General features: G+C 39.2%; 1 long non-coding RNA gene across 1 annotated transcript; it reads left to right on the top strand.

Moving 5' to 3' along the window:
• Window positions 1–7,923: 7,923 nt before the first annotated feature.
• On the top strand, window positions 7,924–15,036 carry LOC311432210. The gene is made up of 2 exons (XR_014689895.1): window positions 7,924–8,003; window positions 14,428–15,036. It is a non-coding gene; the product is annotated as an uncharacterized lncRNA (long non-coding RNA).
• The last annotated feature ends 744 nt before the right edge of the window (window positions 15,037–15,780 follow it).

Below are 15,780 nucleotides of genomic sequence, written 5' to 3'. Positions count from 1 at the left end.
CCTTTCTCAACCTTCCTGTCCTTAGTTGGGCCTTGGCACTGGCTCTGTTGCTCACTTAAAGCTTTCATGCAAGTTCCTCCATGCCTTCTTTGATGTTGCCGCTTGTGCTAGGCAGGAAAAATAGCTCTTAAGCTATTCGGTTATGAATATCCTCTGAAATCCCTCTCTGAAATCCCTCTCTGCTGTCTGCTGTGTGAGCAGTGCTTTTCCCTCCTGAAACCAGTGGCCTTATCACCTTGACCAACAGTGTGCGCTTATTTCCTTGTATTTTCCCTGTCTACCCCTTGCCTCTCATCTTACGTTTATGCTGTGAGCTCTGCAGGGCAGGGAGCTCCCCTTCATGCCTGTTTAACTGCAGGAAGAAGACTGGGACAGAAGTACTCTCAAACTAAATTAATATCCTACAGGCAGACATTTGCTCTTTCTGCTAAGGCAGGATCCATTTTCTTCTTCTGTCTTTCGATGTTATTCATTGTACTCATCCCTATGCACAAAACACTCACCTTATTGCTATAAGGCATGTACTTTTCCTCACACCGACACCTAAAAGAGGCCTAAGTTTTTATAACAGCTCTCTCATATTCCCAGCTCTACTGGCTTGGCATTTATTTTGCCGTGTGTATTTTATTTTTAAGCCCAGAAACGATGCCTCTAACGAGTTAGTCTGACCTTTGCTGCAACCCACACCAAGATAGCAATATTCCGCCCTGCTATGCCGAATGTCGTCAAGGCCATGGGGCTGTTGGGAAACATGCTCTGTTTGGTCTGATAAGCCCAGAGATATAGCTCTTCTCTATTTCTCTTGGCTCCAGTGGGAATTTTCTGCAGCTGTTGTTTAAAAAAATTCCAGACTGGATTTTTAAGTTTCAGCTTTCAGCCCTCTGATCCCAATTATATCTTCACTAGGGACATGAAAGAACTCCGTAAAATCTGATATATTCTACAACTGCAGTCTGGTCACTTTTCAGCTATATCTTTTACTTTCAAGAGTGTAATAAATACTGTAATGAAGATAATAACTAATGATGAAGATAGAACCCATTATTCACAGAAGAGGCAAAACACACCAAGTGAAAAATATATAGAATCAAAAATGACAGCCTGAGCATAGCCTAAGACATTTCATAAGCTGGGACATAATTGCTCTTGATTTCCCTATATTGGCTTTTTATCTCAAAGAAGCCAGATGACGAATTGCCTAGTGATTTATCATAACACACTAGTACATGCTTTTTCTTCCTCCCTCCTCCTCCTCATGCCTTCCTCCTTTGCCTTTGGATTCTTTCATTTTGGTATTTATAAGTTTACACAATTTGGAAAGGGCAAACAATGCAGAAGACAAGCCTTTTACACTGGTAGCCAGCTGGCCTCTTTCTTATTATTTACACACTGCAGTTGCACTTGGGGAACAGGGTCGTGTCTGGTGCTAGATAAACCCATTTAAGTAGGTGCTCCTGCTCTGAAAGATTTGCACTGAATAGATGCAGCATCCAAGAGAAAGAGGATAAAGGACAGTGACTCATCTCGAGTCATGGGGCCAGCAAAGGGCAGGCCTGGGAATGAATTATATCTCAGTGGTGTCTTAGTCACTGCTTTTCACAACAGCTAGCGTCCTTTTTTAGGACAAAGAGTATTGTGGCTGAGAAACTGTGTGTTCCTTTAACCTGTCAATGGCCAGCTCTCAAGCAGGAGATCAACATACCGTATAAGATCCATAAAGGACCACTATGGTGGTCCAATACAGTTTAATAATCTTGGAAAATGCCTGTATCCCTGGCAAGCTTCATTTTTATTCTGATGGCCAGATCTAGGTTTTTGAGGAAAGAGTGAGGGTGAGATTTCAGTGTTGCTTCTTCTCTTTATCCCATTACACTCAATTTCTATTCCTCTATCCCAGCGCTCAAAAAGTGAACACTCTGGATGTGGGGCCCTGGCATTCCCCACCTTTCACTTTTTTTTTTTTTTTTTTTTAACAAGTAGCTGCTTGTGGGCAGCTGGAGACAGCTTGCAATGCTGGCAGCATCAGGGTGTGTATTTTTCATCCTCCCTGCGATGGGAACAGAGGTGAGGAGTTCAGCACTCTCCCTTACCTCCACTGACATCAATGCTGAGTCAGCCCTGATGGTATTAGCACAATCTTTTAAAAGCAGTTCATCTTATTGCCATGGTGTGTGTTCCCTGAAGGCCACGGACAAATGTTGAAGCCTGGAAGTGTGTGTGATGTCATGGAAGAAATATGAAACAACAGCTGAACTGCTAGCTGCTACAAGGGCAAATTTTGGTTAATGTTCCCTATTAACTCCTAGCTCCTTCTGTCATCCTGTTATCATGGTAGAGAGAAGCTAGAGGAAATAGCTTTCTCATCTTCTGCTTGAAATTGCCATTTGCCAAGGATTTGCTAGAGGTCTAATTAAAGCAGAATAAATGTATTCTGCATTTCTCACCCAAGAGGGTAGTTTAGATCATAATCAGTGGAATGAATACAGCATGTTTCTGACTGAATTTCCAGTGCTAATGAAAAGGGATACTCTGAATGATGAAGACAAATGTACTTTAAATGAAGAATTAATACTGCTCATAACAGCACAAATATGAGAATCCATATTCTTAGAACAAATGCTGTGGTACTATTAGGCGCTTATGTGTCTAAATCTCTGTTAGAATCTGCAGCTGGAATAGACAAACATTTATGCTGATATTTAGTACTTAGCACTAATGTGGCTGTAATATATATTTGCCCATAATCACGTCAGAACACCACTTTGTGTGCTTTGTGCTGCGGCATTTCCATTTTCAGTTTTAATGTCCCTGAAGCAACTTTTCATGGGGAAACCCATTCTTCCGTCCAAAGAACAACTGTTCTCAAATCTCTGTGGTGCTCTCTGAAATACAAATAATAACGCTAATAAGGCCCAGAAGCTTCTGGATTGAACAATACAAAACTAGCTTGTGAGAAATGGTTTCTGCACAGGGGACCGTATGTTCTTAAACAAGATGCATTAAGCGACTTTTGCAAACAAGTACTCACAGAGGCAAACCAAAGGAAACAAATACACATGATTATGAAGGCTATCTGTAAATCTGAGTTTCAAGAATGTCTTGAATTTACAAATAGAAACAAACATAAAGATGTTCAAGCCTTACTAAGCCTTGCTTGCTCCTGCTCCAGGATCACGAAGAGCTGCATGTGCTGTTGACACCATCTGGGTTGGATTAGCCCCACAAATAAGATGCAGACTTGCATCTGCAGTGTTAAAGATGGATGAAATTTCCAATGCTCTTTCTTGAAGCTCCCCCAGCCTCCCCTTGATCATGCACTTGGAAGCACATACTTGACATCCCCAGCTCACTCTCTCTGCCTTTTGCAGACCTAATGGGCACGCAAAGCACATGCCTCTAGTAACATGAAGGAGCACATCCCAGACACTCCTAGGGAAGCCTATGCCTGGCTACATAAAGCTTTCTCATGATCTGCTGTCACTGTTTTACAGTGAAAGTTTAGTAGTTTTGGATTGTCAGTTGGTTGGAAAGTAACCTGAAAAGCTTCCTCTGTTCAAATCTCATTTTATTGTCATAAGTGACTTGGACAGAACATAGAGGTGCAACGGACTTCAAGCAAACTTTTGGCTGAATTTAATGATAATTCACCATGATCGACTCTATTCCATAATTTATCTTAATCTCTCCATCTACTTTTTAGAAACAAAAATTGCAATCATCTTGTATTATGTCATCCCACAGAAGATAATCTTTTTAAACATTCTCATTAATATCGTATATGTATTCTTCAAGGGTCGTCCTATTGTTGCCTTACAGACTGTACCTGTCTGCATGACTAAGTCCACTTGCTCCCATCTAGTAAAACGTTAGAACAGTTAGTTTCTACTGGTACATTTTTACAGGCTGTGAATGAACCATTGCTGCTTACTGAAGGAGAAAATTCATTGGTGGCATCTTCGTTCCTTGTGATAATGAAGATATTGGCTTACACAGTGAATGGGTGTTCCTTTGCCGTAGAGTTTATGTTAACATTCACAGTATCAATTAAAGAACATTTCAGGATCAAATATGTAATAATAACTGGAGGGGCTGAAATAATTGCTAGGGTTGGGTCACAGTGATCCAGCTCCCAAAATACATTTCACAGACTACTGATGTTAAGCAGGTTTTTTCTTCTTCCTTCAGGTGTCAGAACTCATTTAGGCTTTAGACACTGCCATAAAAGGCAATCAGAGCTTCTTTTCCAATCTCCAAAATCATTTTAACCCGAGTAATATCAACAGAGTCACATCATTTAAAGCCTTCTCCTAGCACTGTACAGCTGCTCAGGCAGTTAATTACAATATGTTCTCAATGAGAAGCTGAATAGGCAGTCACATTTCTGTGCTTCATTAAAATGAGCTTAGCAAAATTAGGCTGATAGGATAATGGGGATACCTTGTGCAGTTTCCACTATTCCCAGCAGCAAGGATTGTGCCAGATGTTGCCCTCATTGTGTAAATTATATACCTTGTATTTGTTGACTAGGAATAAGTAATGTGCATATGCTTTCAGCTTACATCAAGCTGCTAAACAAATTATTTTAAAGCCTTATAAATGAATGCATCTACTTGTGCAAAATCAAAACCAAAAATAAAACAGTATATCTCCTATCAAACTTACCATCTAGTGCTGAGAAGAGATGGGAACTTGAAATATTTTTGTTGGGAAAGTACAGGAAATGAACCACTCCACAAGAACAGGTGGCTTACGTGAAATGCATCATTTTTGCATCTTTATAATTACAAGTAAAAATGTTATTTCTAAGCTTATGTAGTTATCTCCTACTGTTAAGAATTTTTAAGACTAGAAATTCAAATGACTTTAATGACATTGATTTGTCTGTTGCCGGTTCATTTGCAGTGGGTCAGATCCCCAATGGTGGCATTTGTCTCATCCGTCTCTTAGAAAAAACAGCATGCAATTAACTACATGACATAAATGACTAAGGGAACAAGCTGCCATTCAGGGAAACCTGTTTTAGGGGAGGAATTATCTTTGATTAAAGAACAATCTGAAAACAAAACAAAACAAAACAAAACAAAACAAAAAAAAAAACAAACAGTCAAATTTGTAAGTTATAAAGTTAGATACAGGCCAAAGAGGTCCGTGTTTTGACCCATCCACTAACAACCTTTACTTTGTTAACAGAACAAAGTAATATCCAGATCAAAGAAAACATGTTTTCCAGTTTGTTGTTGTTGTTGTTGTTATTATTATTATTATTATTATTATTATTATTATTATTATTATTATTATTATTCAGGCTGTGCCTCTTTGTTCCAGCTTTTCCTCTGCATGGTAACACATGAGGGACTTGGCACTCCCTAGCAGCTTTCTCTTGGCTTAGCACAGAGCTGCATGCAGAACAGATACAGGAGTGCAGGTTATGCTTTACCAAGCAGTGTTAGCAGTTTGTCTGAGTGGACAATAAGGGACCAATGTATGCAGCTCCCATGTGTTGTGTCAACACCAGCAGAGGGGAAGAAAAATGATCTATCCTGTTCCAGAAGAAGGTAGTTTTGGTCCTCATCTCTGGGATTCCTGAAATAAGCTAAAGATTATCTAAATTGGAAACTGCCAAGACCCCAAAAATGAACAAGGTTATTAATTCTGACTTCAGCTGGCTCATCCATCTTTGGATGTAGCCCACTGAATATTGCAGACCAGCTCTGTTTCCAGAGGGAGCATGTGAGGCATATTCTGCTGGATACCGCAAACACTATGCTTACAATTTTGAGAGTCTCATGGTCAAATGTCAACTCAGAAATTACCTTTCAGCATCTCTTCCTTAATTAACTACACTGCAATGAAAATGACAAATAGGAATCTATTTTATTTCAATGGCCAGGGTGGGGGGACAAGGGAATGGGGGTGAATAGGTATCCCTTTCTTTCCTTTTAGCAAGAATTGTATTCTAAAAGTGAGTAAAGCAGTTACTGAGAAAAGTAAGATATTCCTGACCCTGTTCATCACAGATATACCTATCATTAATATAGGTAATAAAATAAGGATAAAATAGGAGGGATTTTTGTTTTTTAAAAAAATGCTTGTTCTATACCAGTGGGGTGTGTACCTTTATGAATAGAAAACCTGCAATTCCAATGTGTGCAGTTTTAGTGTATTCAGAATTGCTGAAAATAATTAGCTGCAATACCAATTCCCCTTCTGGAACTAAAAAGCAGGTTGAAAGCAATGATGTTATTAAGAATACTTCCAAAGCAGTAAATATAGCTTTCTAATCATGTATAATGGCAGGCTAGACATCCACATTTGACTGAAATAAATAAATGTATCACTGCATATTCTATTTCAGTGAAAATATACATCCATCCATCTTACATGCAGCAAATGTGATGTATAGAAAACATTTTTCAAAACACTTAATTCCTTCAGCAATCAGTTCCTAACCTTCACTTTTGTTTCCAAAGTATTAAAAACAAAACACTACATAAAATATTGCTGCTGGTCTGTTATGCATCTTGATCTACTAAAAAGCTAGAACACTTTGTATATACTTTATATAGGTATAATAAACACTCTGGATAGAAGCCTACATCCTAGAAACAATGAGACTCTCACTGATGGGTTAGTTGTTAATTTGTTGGTAAGGCACTGGAGATCTTGCTGACATTCAGAACTTGGTCCATATGAAAAATATGAGTCAGTTGTTGTGGAGCTGCATTAGCAGCTGGACTATTGCCCTCAGCCCCGAAGCATGCTACTTCCATGCTCCCCGACAGGCCAAGCATATGGTCTAATAAGCACAAACGAGGATTAACATTTAATACTCTCTGCTCGTGAGGTAGTTAGTGTTTACTTAATGCCCTGCTGAGTGAAAACTTTATGAGGTGTATGTATCCAACACTTCCCATACAGAATAAATATAACCATTAATACTCCTTTTGGCATAGTACATAGTAATTATACTTCATATTTCTGAAGTCTGTACCATATAACAGCTTTAATGATACATTTAGAGATGAGACCAGTAAGACAGAGTGGTGGCTAAGGCTGAACAACACAAATTTTGCAAATTTTATTTTCTTAGGGAACCCCAGTGATACAGACTGACTCACGATAACATCAACACTGTGTGCTGTGTGTTCAGTGCCGTGTGCTGTTTCATGTGTCTCAGGGCAGGCAGTGCAAATCAGAGCTCAGCCTCTTGGGAGGAGAACCAGGTAGCCTGACCCTGCAAACCACAGCTGCTGCCATAAGCACTCATACTCCCCCATTACTTTGGATAAGGAATTTTAATGAATTTATACACTTTTTAAAGGAAGATTAGACCATCAGATTAAATAATTTGACCCCTGGTATGAAAGTAAACACCAATGTTAGATAAAAGTCCCTAGTTCCTCACTTCCAGGTGACCTCACCTCTCTGCTCATGTTCATTAGTCATCCCCATCTGCGTACAGGCTTATCTTGACTCAGCATCGCACCTGGGTACATGGCAAGTTGCCCTTTCCTAATCCATTTTCTTTACCAGGGTATGCAATGACAGGACAAGGAGTAACAGATTTAAACTAAAAGAGAGGAGATTGAGACTAGCTATAAGGAAGAAATTCTTTACTTAGAAGGTGGTGAGGCAATGACACAGATTTCCCAGAGAAGCAGTGGATGCCCCATCCCTAGAGGTGCTCAAGGCCAGGCTGGATGGGGCTTTGGGCAACCTGGTCTAGTGGGAGGTGTCCCCACCCATGGCAGGGGCTTGGAGTTAGCTGATCCATAAGGTCTCTTCCAGCTCAAACCATTCTATAATTGTGTTAGGTGCTTCCTTATGTTTTCTCACATGGGCCTGATTTGTTAAGGTAGCAGGTGTGACTGCTTTGGCTCATCAGTATTTCATTGGCTTGGATGGGGTTTACAGAGTTTGTCAGGTGCAGAGCAGGTGCACCTATTGGTGGATTTCATCAGAAGGACACCAGGTGGCTGACAAAGGTGTCTTCTAGCAATCAGGTAGTCCATTATTATAATTTTGTAGTATGGTTATGATTTCTACTTACTTTTCTAATTTTCATAAGATAGTTATAACTCAAAACAACTTCACTATGCAATGAAAAAGGTGGACAGTGAACAGCTTAGGTGTACTATGATAAGTAGGCTTCACCTTCTTAGATGACATTTAACACTCTCTCCACTTAAAAATAGACCAGGGTGTTAGCCCGTATCTCCATGACTTTTCTGAACTTAGAAGTTTTAGGTATTGCTTTCCATCTGACAAGGAAGACAGATAAGAAAATGTCTTTATTCAGGAAATCAGCACCAGGCACTGCTTTTCAGTGTGGCTTTATTTCTTTCCCTTTAGCACTTTGAAGGTTGTATCATCAGACCTGATAAATAGTAAATCTGTTATGAGAAGACATTTAGCACAGAGAACATTAGTAGCCTTGCTACTCCTGGCTTAAAACAAAACAAAAAGCTCTCCAATAATTAGAACTGTTTTCTTATGTAATTAAACCAAGCAGCTCATTAGCATTAACCATACTACACATTCTAATGATCCAATTTATTTTAAACTACAGATCCAAGCAGATCTGAGATAGATAAGGCCACCGTATCCTAGTTCTAAAATAATTCCCAGTTTAAAACAGCCTTCTAGGCAGTTTCTGCCACATCAGACCACGTCCTGTTACAAATGGACTTACTCAGTAGACCAGACCAATTCAACATGAAAGAATTAAAGAGAGGACTTACAAGCTTTTGACTCAATTCATTCTTTATGGGCATTTACTGAACTTAATTTAAATGTATCTAAGGACTAAAAAGTAAAACTGTTTTGGAAAACGAACTCTTCCCTTTGTGTTACAGATTTGTCTCTCTCCTAAGGGTAGCATCTGGCAGATTGTATGATACGTCACGCTGGAGTGCAGCTCCTGCATATTTAAGAGGCAAGCTGTAATTACAAAGGCAAAGCTTAGAGAATGGTTTCTTTTGAGACAGCACTTTAGCCCCAAACACCAGCCAGATTTCTTGGCCCTCCTTGGCTTTAGCACTTAGACACATTCCCAGTAGTTTTATAATGCATCCAGAAAGTGACCGTGCTTGCATGATGGTACAATGAACTGTCTGTGCTCCAAGCCCCAGGGCCCCAGCCCAGATGACCTGTAATAGCTGTGTGTCTACATTAACACAATGCTGGGCCTGCCCTGCTTCTGTTTGGAGCCACTCTAAAATGGTCAAGGGGTTTTGGTCAACTCAAAGCAGAGGCAGAAAACAGTCGTGTCTTCATAAAGCATAATGTGTAGTGTCACTGGCTGCCACGCTAGAGTGTCTCCTTCCAGGCAACTCCTGTGTTTATCGGTGATCTTTGTTAGGAGAGGATTTTGAGTTTAAATCCGATAAGCTTAAGTTATCTTTAAAGAGGAAGGTCATTTGCTGTGATCAGATGAGATGGCAGACACTTGCTTTTCAGAAGAGTTCCATTAAATGAAAAATAAACCTCTTACTGGTGAGAAAGTTTGCTCCAGATGCTAAAAATCTACATCCTTGTATTGATTCTGGACACACTCAGTAGACAGATTAATTTAAATGTTTACTGTATCTAATCATTCATTACGTGTATCTGGATGTTTCATAAAGCAATTTACATTAGGTATAGAAAGTTCAAGTGGTAAAGATGCAAACTATATATAACTTCTATGCAAGAGCATCAGAACATGACATTAATCTCCTTTGTAATTTCCTTTGCTCCCACTTTTGTCATACAAGGTGACATCCCCCACAGCAACTGGATGATTTATACTTTGTAGGGCAATTCTTAACTATCTTTAATATTGGTGCAGTAGCTCATCCGTCTTCAGGCAAATGATATATGCAAGATTATTTATTCAGGGTAGGCACTGAATCATTAAAAAAGGCTCATTCCTAATTAAATGCAGCATATCTGTATTTGCCTCTCTGGTGTCAAGTAAATAATGTGTGTCTGTTACGAGAATATGCAACCCCACAAAATAAATGGACTCTGAAGTCTTATGGTGAAATACCACTCTGAAGCAGAATAAGGACTTTAAAAAGAAAACTAAAGGGAACTTAAACTCTTATTTCCACAATACAGCGTTTGATATGAGTACTGTTTGATATGAGCATGATATTAGAAAAGTAGCTTCACCTATATAATCATATCTAATCTATTCTAGTCTAATAGAATGTCAAAGATTTTTATGTGGACTGCATGAAGGGCAGCATTAAGTTTTGTCCTTATCCACATATTAAAACCTGTATAAAGGATCACAGAATGGTTTGGGTTAGAAGGGACTTTAAAGATCATCTAACTCCAAGCCCCCTGCCATGGGCAGGGACATCTTCTACCAGCCCAAGTTGCCCAAAGCCCCATCCAGCCTGGCCTTGAGCACCTCCAGGGATGGGGCATCCACAGCTTCTCTGGGCAACCTGTGCCATTGCATCACCATCCTCTGAATAAAGAATTTCTTCCTGATATCTAATCTACATCTACCCACTTTTAGTTTAAAGCCATTACTCCTTGTCCTTTCACTACACTCCCTGATAGTCACATAAAAATATGTTTTATTAACTCCCTTAGTATCACTGAGCTTATGATAGACTTGAAATTTCCTTGAATATTTGTTGCCACATTGATAAATGCTCTCAACTGTGACTGCCTTAAGTTTCTGTTTGCTTATTTATGTCTGGGAATGAATGAGGTTGGTCTTTTTGACTACACTCGGGTGAAGAGAAATTATGCAGAATCTGTTGAATCTTATGAGTGTCTGAAAGTCAGGTCAAAGGAGAAGATGTTTCATGCAGTGTGAGGAGTACTGATAACAGACTCAAAAGGCTACATAAGTTAAATATTGAGCCTGGGATTGAAGGTCATTAAAGGAGAATGACTCCTTCTTGAAGAAGAAGGATGTAGACCAAAAGGAAACCTAATCAAAGACTGACCAAACTTAGCATAAAAGCTTCTACAGACTTCAAATGTTTTTAAGTCAACTTCTTACAGATAGTGCAAACAAGATATTTTTTCCTTAGCTAAGCAAAGGTTTGAAGCAAAATTAAACTAAGCAGGTTTAAGAAAAGTTCAAAAGCCAGTTGGTAAAAGGATTTGCCAAGGAATTATTGTTGGGAGTGAATGAAAAGTTTCCTTAAGTGGCCAAAGTTTAGTTTCTAGAGCATATCTGGTTTGGTGGCTTTTCAATGAGGAAATCTTGAAGCAAAACTGTTCTCTTTGGGCTGTACATTATGTACAAAAAAGGGAAAGGGTGAGTAACGTCTACCATTTCTTGGCTTTAAATGGACAAATGCCTCTTCTACTAACCAGAAACAAAACCTCACCCTTGCCAAAGGAAATATTAGTAGCTCTTGCTTAGACACTAGAAAACCAGGACACAGACAATAATATTTTTCCCTGTTCATAAAGTAAAGATCTGAGAATACAGCTCCATAGTGTGACTCCCAAAACACTTTGTTCTCAAACACCATATAATATCTGTTAGGAAAAAGGCATAGGAGAAAAAAAAAAAAAAAAAAGACAAAAAGGCAACAACAACATGAGAGTCCTGGAGACCTCTGGAGCTGATAAAGAAACATATCCTTTGAGAAGAATCAGAAACCTGTTCTAAGACAATGTAGATGAGGGAATAGTGATGTGCAATCTACTTCTGAAGTCTTTGGGAATAGTATTCTCTGTAACATAGGGACATGAGGGAAAAATGATGTGATTCCAGGGGAAGGGATGGGGTGGTGGGAACATGATACTTACTCCCAATTAAGCAGTGAGCTACTGTTTCATGCTGGTTGGGTAGTGTTTTCCAAGGCCAACACTGGGAGGACTTACTGAGGAGTATGCTTCCCTAGCTACTTTTTGAGGATGTTGTGCAGGGCACCATCAAAAAGAACCTTGTAAAGTCAGGATACGTGGTGCCTACTGCTTCTTCTTCAGCCTAGACCTCTTGGTCATTCACAGAAAGTGTTAGATTACTCTGAAGTGACATGGCAAATCCAAGTCCGTAGTCATCTGCCATTTCATTGTCTTCTAGATGTTCACAGATATTTCCATTACTTTTCGTGCTGTTCTTCTATTTATTGCCATGCTCTTATAACAAGGCTCCCCCACAGTATAACAATCTCAGTGCTTCAAATTCCTCCACAGTGACAGCAACAAAGATAGCAGCTGTCATCACCACTAAGCACAGGGCTGTCTTGACCATTTTCTTGTTTTTCTGTGATTCATTTGTTCTCATGACAATAATGCTATCTATCTCATTTCATACCCTGGTGATTGCCTCCTTTGGGGTGAGCTGTCAAGCCTCCTCCAAGCCTTCATTTTGGTAGGCCAACAAGGCAATTAACCATAGGAGTGCTAGAGTTCAATCTACATTACTAAAATCAGAGATGAGACACAGGTGGAGAGAAAGTTTGCAACAGTCTAAGGAATTCAGGGGTAGCAATGAAGGGCTGCCAAAACACAGGCTCAAAGATGCAGTTTTAAAATGTTTGCCCTTAGTTTTTGGTTAAAATGTTCATATTCAATTGCCTGCCCAAAATAAATCTATATGCCTGAGAGAAGGGTCTAATCATTTTAAAGCACATTTGGCCACCTTGTGCTGAAATGTAAGGAAATACATGTAGAAACCAACAGTCTTAGAAGCCAAGCAAGTTGCTTGTTCTGATATAAAAATCATGGAGATATTGTTACAACCTTCAGTGTGTTTTGATTGGGAGCAGCCATCATCAGTCCCTGCTATAAGGTGAATAGAGAAAGACAGTAAGAAGTAAAATTAAACCTGCTATACTGAAAAATATGCCCTGGTCATTATTTAAGTGTCAAGTGTAGAACAAATTACTGCAAATTTTTCTTCCATGGGAATCACACAAATAATTTTTCTTTTTGAGAAGTTGGGGTTCACGTTTTGTGACATTTTCCTTTCTTTTACAGGAATTGCCTCAACTATAAAATGCATGCCTAAAGAAAGAAAAATCAATCAGAGCATAATAACTTATTCAATAGTATAGACCAGTGCTGCCACTGAAAATTGATAAAGGAATAATCAGAGTGCATTAGACCCCATCCTTCCCTGAATTACATGAATGCAGCTCTTGATGTACCAGAGACAGTTTTGATACTCCAGGTTCTATTAAAAAAGCACGAGTCCAAATCTCCTCCTATATTAATTTTATGCCATGGTTATTTCACACATTTTAAGGGGATCACTTTGCTTTTATACCAGTGACAGAGACACAAGAAACAACTTCCAGAGAAACTCTCTCTCTCTCCCATCTCCCTTCCAAGGGGAAAAAACTATAACTTGGATATAATAATTTTCAGAAACTGAGAAACAGGAGTCTTTTCTTTTTTGGAATGATGGTCTACAATACCATAAAGACAAATAATGGCCACTGATGAAGGTTCATTTATTACAGTGACAACAAAATACAGACCTGAAATCCTCCCCCAAATTAAAACAAACAAACAAAACCTAATCAAAATATGTATCCTAACCTGGTTTAAATTAAATTAACTTTTAAAATATAAGAGTAGGGATCTGAAAGGGCAAGTTTCCTCTAGAACTATTTAGCTTTGGCTGTTGCTGTCTTTTTTTTTTTTTCCTTTTTTTTTTTTTTTTCTTTTTTCTTTACCCTTCATTCAGTCTGCATCCTGAAGAAGGTCTCTTTGCTAATAAGGTTACTCATTCAACCCTTCTCACCTCCTGTAATTTGCCTAAATTACGGAAGGCAAATTAAGCCAGCTCAAAACAATATTAACAGACTGCTGCTACCATCGTAATTAAATCACAGCAGATGCAAAGGGACAATGGAGATTTGGTTGTAAATATATCAAGTGGTTCTGATGACAGTAATGCATTTTATTAGGGCAAACTATCATCATTTTTATGATCTAATGCACATTTACCCTTTTCTTGCCCTTCAATCACCAGGTAGCACATAAGGTAAATTGGATTCTTGTATGCTAATGTGTTTTTTTCCTAATTAACTGATATTAAGATTGTATTTTACATTATATGGTGGTTGCTCTTGCACCCATTCCAGGTGCTGTCAGTATGGGAAAATTACTGTTTTAAGAGGTATTACTGTCCTGCACTGCCACCTCACCAACAGCCTCATGGAATGGACTCCACAGGGAACACGAGCACTGAGCTCTGCCTGTCCTTGCCATGAGCTTCAGTGTCCTGAGATAGACCCTCAGGAGGAATTCCCCTGAGGAAGATATGTTGGAGTAATGCTGGTACCATGAGGAGGAAAGGGCAGCATCTTCTCATCTGGGAAGAGGCATGAATCCAGATTAGCAGCAGTCCCTGGAGATGTGCATTAATTAACAGTAGGTTGCTGCTTCGTCCAGCCAAAATTTAAAAGCATGAAATAGGACACTTCATGTTTTATTTTTATTTCCCATAAAAAACAGCTGCCAGTGTTTGCCATCAACTCTGTGGTTAGAGCTGAGCATCAAGGAAGGATGGATATGCCACCTTGAAAACTCAAGTGAGGAAGTCGGGGAAGGCAAGAGGAAGAAGTTCCACAATGAAGATGGTTATAGTTTCACATAAGGCCCTGCAAAACTGGATTTAATGGTGCCTTAGAATACATGAACTTGGGAACCTTCGGAAAGTGTGTGCTTGGTGGCTCCTTAGTGCCCTTCTCTTTTGGGATCTGCTCCAATGAATCCTTCTCTCACCATGTTTTCAGGCCAGGTGCTGCAGTGTTAGCAGTGGACCTGAGCACTGCTGCACTCCAAAGCCTGACCAGGATGGAGCACACGATATGGTGTTTATACCTGCAGCATACTGTAGGGTTATTGGACATAGCTCATCTCTTTGGGTATTTATCAGGCTACTGCAGTGTGGGTGGCTGACCTTGGTGATATCAGTGTTTTTCTCATTCCCACAGGGCTCTGAGGTTTACTCGATGCTGATATCCTTCATTTGATTTCAGCCCCGTTGGCTTTCTGTGACACCTAGTCTGCACATCTCTACTAGTTCAAATTTGAGAAATAAAATCAGCTCAGCGAAAACAAGGCTCTTTTCCTTAGCTTGCAGCATCAATCAAAGCAAACAAGGGGAAAAAAAGTGGAAATGGAGTGTGACATCTGGGGAAAAGCTTTCTTTTGATCTCTCTTGATATTGTTGGCTACAGCTAAAGGGGAAAACACAATTCTTTCTTTACTCTCTGGTATGTAAAGTAATTGTTTTGAATAAAAGCAGAAGTGGGATGCCTACATATAGCAGCCTACGCTGGGGAACAATGCTGTGATCCTGATGTGGTACAAACCACAGAAGACACCTTATCTGATGGGAAGACTTAATTAATAAGTTATGTTCATCCAGACTGAATATTAGCTATAAATTGTCCAACAAATCTTAATTATGTCAGAGGGGCTGCAAGATAAGGAAATGATTTAAATAGTGTAGAGACCTCCCATTGCATTCCTCCTCCTATTACAATACTGTATGTGCTTGCTAATTTACCTGTATATCATATCCATTGACTAGATTAAATATAAAAGGCCTAATTTTTACAGTGATAATTATCTCTTCAGTGTTACGCATGCAGAGGTAATTAATAATTGCAGTCCAAGAGAAAGATAGCCCTACTGTCTTCTCAGGTTTGATCTTCTGATTTGAAGATCTGAGTGGTTTGTGGTTGTAGAAGAGGTGCATGAAAACATCCTAGATAACAGTACACTTTTTATTATAACAACTTTTCCTGTCACTATATGATAGGAACTGTAATCAGAAGAAGACTTGTCTTGTAATCAGAA

The sequence above is a fragment of the Aythya ferina genome (genome assembly GCF_964211825.1).
Source record: "Aythya ferina genome assembly, chromosome: 2".
Classification (NCBI taxonomy): Eukaryota; Metazoa; Chordata; class Aves; order Anseriformes; family Anatidae; genus Aythya; species Aythya ferina.
This window is presented reverse-complemented; position numbering and strand designations above follow the sequence as displayed.